This window comes from Taudactylus pleione, unplaced genomic scaffold, assembly GCF_031769625.1.
Source record: "Taudactylus pleione unplaced genomic scaffold, aTauple2 ptg000967l, whole genome shotgun sequence".
Lineage (NCBI taxonomy): Eukaryota > Metazoa > Chordata > Amphibia > Anura > Myobatrachidae > Taudactylus > Taudactylus pleione.
The window spans coordinates 4,863,096-4,867,500 of record NW_028285368.1 but is presented as its reverse complement, the minus strand read 5'-3'; positions in this window follow the sequence as shown (position 1 = coordinate 4,867,500).

The window sequence follows — 4,405 nt, the reverse complement described above, 5'->3', positions numbered from 1 at the left end:
GCATAACCTCTAGGTCGACACCACTGGAAGAACATATGCCACACACGATGGTATATTCTTGCTGAAGACGGTTTCCGAGCTCTTAGCATAGTTCGTACTACAGAGCTGGAAAAACCCCTGGACCTTAACATGGCCGTCTCAACAGCCACGCCATCAAAGACAGCAGAGTCAGGTCCGGGTGAAGACAAGGAACCTGTGACAGAAGGTCAGGTCGTAGCGGCAACCGCAGAGGACTGTCCACGGACAGACCCTGAAGGTATGAGAACCAGTGCTGTCTGGGCCATGCGGGAGCTATCAACAGGAGCGTCCCTCCTTCCTGTTTGAATTTCAAGATTACCTGTGGAAGAAGGGAAAACGGAGGAAAGAGATAAGCAAACCGGAACGTCCACTGGACGGACAGAGCATCCACCAGAGAGGCCTTTTCGTCTCTTGTGCGAGACCCGTACACCGGCAACTTGTTGTTGTGCCGTGACGCCATGAGGTCGATCTCTGGAAGATCCCACCTGTCCACCAGAAGTTGAAAGACGTCCTGGTGCAGAGACCATTCCCCCGGATGAACGTACTGGCGACTGAGAAAGTCGGCCTCCCAGTTGAGGACTCCCGGGATGAATACCGCTGATATGGCCGGGAGATTGCGCTCCGCCCAGATCAGGATGCGGGACACCTCTACGAGTGCCGCTCGACTTCGGGTTCCTCCTTGCCGATTTATGTAGGCCACGGTGGTGGCGTTGTCCGATTGGACCTGCACTGGATTGGACCCTGGAGAACTCGATGGGCCTGCTGGAGAGCATTGAAAACGGCGCGGGGTTCCAAGATGTTTATTGGAAGCTCCTTTTCCGCCTGAGTCCATCTGCCCTGGAACAAGTGTGGACCAGTGACCGCTCCCCAGCCCCGAAGACTGTCGTCCGTTGTCAACAGGACCCAGTTCACCACCCAAAACGGACGACCCTTGTTGAGATTGGTCATCTGCAACCACCAGGCAAGGGACAGGCGAACCCCCGGAGTGAGCACCATCGTCTGGGTTTTAAGATTCTGAGGCAGTCCATTCCATTTGGACAGGATCAATTGCTGCAGAGGTCTGGAGTGAAACTGGGTATATTCCACCATGTCAAATACGGACACCATGGAGCCCAGTAACCTCATTGCCGAGTGAAGAGACACATGGCGACTCTGCAGACAACTGCGCACCCTCAACTGCAAGGCAAAGATCTTTTCCCCCGTCACAAAGATCCTCTGCTGACTGGAGTCCAATAAGGCTCCGAGGTGCAGAATCCTCTGAGACGGGATCAGGGTGGACTTTTGCCAGTTTATCAACCAGCCGTGCCGTTGAAGTACTGCAATCGTCAGATCCAAATGGTGTAGAAGGAGCTCCGGAGATCCTGCTACCAACAGTAGGTCGTCCAAGTACGGCAACATGCGGACTCCCTGCAGCCACAGGGAAGCCGCCATGACCGCCATCACCTTGGTGAACACACGTGGTGCTGTCGCCAAGCCAAAAGGTAACGCCCGTAACTGGAAGTTATCGTTGCGGATTGCAAACCTGAGGAACTGTTGATGGCGCGAAAGAATAGGGACATGCAGATAAGCGTCCTGTATGTCCAACGACACCATGTAATCCCCAGGTTCCAGCGCCAGAATGATGGACCGTAGGGTCTCCATCCGAAACCTCGGCACCCGCAAGGACTTGTTGAGTTCTTTGAGGTTGAGTATCGGACGGTACGACCCATTGGGTTTCTGCACCAAAAACAGTTTGGAATAGAAACCCAGGCCCCTCTGGGTAAAAGGAACAAGCACTATAACTCCAGCCTGGAGCATAGTGTGCAAAACCTTCCGCAGTTCCGTGGCTTTGTTCCGGTCTGATGGAAGACCCGTGGTGAAGAATCGGGACGGGGGCCTGTGCTGGAAGGAGAGGGCATACACGTGAGAAACCACCTCGTGAACCCAACTGTCTGTTGTGGTTCCCGACCAACACTGGGCGAACCGTAGCAGGCGGCCTCCCACTTTGGGATCCCCCAAAGGGAGGCCCAGACCGTCAGGCCGCAGGTTTGTCATCGGACTTAGGGGCCGGACATCTGGTGCTCCAGGCCTGCTTCTAGGGCTTGGCCAACTTCTTGGGGCCAGCCTGTCAGGGAAAGGACTGTGCTTTAGGCCTACCCTGGGCCCTGTAAGGCCGATGTACCTGAACTGGAAGGAACTGCAGCAGATGGGAGATGTCACGACCCTGTCTAGTTGTCACCTTTTTGCCTTGAGACTTACCCCTGTCAGCTTCCCCATGGATCTGTGTGTGTAATTTGCCTGGAGAATTTGCTCTGATTATTGCACCTGGCCTCTCCTCTGTCTGTGAGCACTGCTAGCCCTGATTGGAATCACAGGTGTGGTTCTGATTCTCAGAGCTGCAGAGATGAATACTCCCTCTGCATGTTGTGCCTTCCACCACTCAGAATGCTACTACCAGACCACCTGTCCGTATCCACCAATTGCTGCCAGACCCATGATATATATATCCTCTCCTGATAGCATTCTGGGCCTGAACATCTTGTCTTCCCGTGGTGTATGGTTCATGCATTCAAGTCTGTCCCTGTAACCTGCTACAGCAATCCCTGGCGCTATCCAGAAAACCTGTTTCAGCTGTACCTGGCAATCCAGTAAATCTGCTGGCAGCAACCCCCGGTGCTTCCAGAAAACCTGTTACAGCCAAACCTGGCAATCCAGTAAGCCTGCTGACAGCAACCTCTGGTGCATCCCGAAAACCTGCTACAGTAATACCTGGCATCCAGACGTCCTGTTACAGCAATACCTGGCCTGTGCTCTGCTGCTAGTCCTACTCCTGGTTGGTCCCTGGCACTCTGTAAACCTGCATCGTGTTACCCTGCCTTGCTTCCTGCTGTGGATCAACTCCTGCCCCTGTTACCTACCTATTCCCTCCCTGAACCTAAAATTCCCAAACCTACCCATTCCTTCCTGAAACCTGTTATTTCCAATTATCCTGTCCAGCCTGCAAATTCCCAAACCTACCCATTCCTTCCTGAAACCTGTTATTTCCAATTATCCTGTCCAGCCTGCAAATTCCCAAACCTACCCATTCCTTCCTGAAACCTGTTATTTCCAATTATCCTGTCCAGCCTGCAAATTCCCAAACCTACCCAATCCTTCCTGAAACCTGTTATTTCCAATTATCCTGTCCAGCCTGCACCTGAGTTCTAGCCTTTGTCATAGTAATTCCAGATTACCCTGTTTAGCCCTCATCTCAGCATTACCTGACTTTCCTTCAGCCATTGTGACATTCCAGTCCTGAGTCAAGTTCCAAGCTCATCAGTTCAGTCCACGTTGTTCCAGTCCAGAGTCAAGTTCCAAGCTCATCAGTTCAGTCCACGTTGTTCCAGTCCAGAGTCAAGTTCCAAGCTCATCAGTTCACTCCACGTTGTTCCAGTCCATAGTCAAGTTCTTAGTTCATCAGTTAAATTCAACAAGTCTTCCTGCCAGTCCCAGTCCGGTCCCTCCAGTTTCTGTCATTTATCATCAAAGGCAGTTTTCACTGCTACCCAAGTCTTGTAAATAGAGCTATTTACATTCTCTGTGATTCCAGTCATGCCGGCCTCCGTTGAAACCCGATCATCACCTGAGACAGGTAACTCGCAGACACCAATCATGACAGAATGTTCAGGCCCAACGATGGTGGCGGATCAAGCACCTATTAAGGGACTAGATGCTTTCCGTAACCTGGTCACCCGCTTGGATTCACAGGAGGCCGTACAGCATCAAGTGCTACAGCTTTTGAAAATCCTGAATAACCGGCTAGATGTTACCCAAACCTTACCTGAACCCCTAACTACCTTCCATCGACTGCTGGAACAGCTTCAGGCTCTACTCACCAAAATTTTTCAGATCATTCCTGAATTTCTTAGAGCTGCCTCTGTCTCGACTAAAACCTCTGCCTTGGAATCCCTAAGAAACAAGGATTCTTCTGAACCAAGTACTGTCAGACATCGTAGTTACCCACGCCCCAAGCTCTCTGTGGCCGAACGCCAGCGGCGCAAAGATTTACAGCTCTGTCTCTATTGTGGGAGTTCTGACCACTTCATTAAAGACTGTTTCCTTTGCAACTCCAGCAGTGGTTCCAAGTGTCAACGTCTCAGTGCCTGTTCCGGCCCCAGCCCGGATTCTGCTTGTCCCAGCAGGGGACGCCAGTCAGCGGCCCCAGGAGGGGTCTCAAGTCTCGTACCCCAGGAGGGGGTTTCAAGTCCCATTCCCCAGGAGGGGGCTTCAAGTCTCGTACCCCAGGAAGGGGTTTCAAATCTCGCAGCCCGTTCCGGTCCCAGCCCGGATTCTGCCCGTTCCGGTCCCAGCCCGGATTCTGCCCGTTCCGGTCCCAGCCCGGATTCTGCCCGTTCCGGTCCCAGCCCGG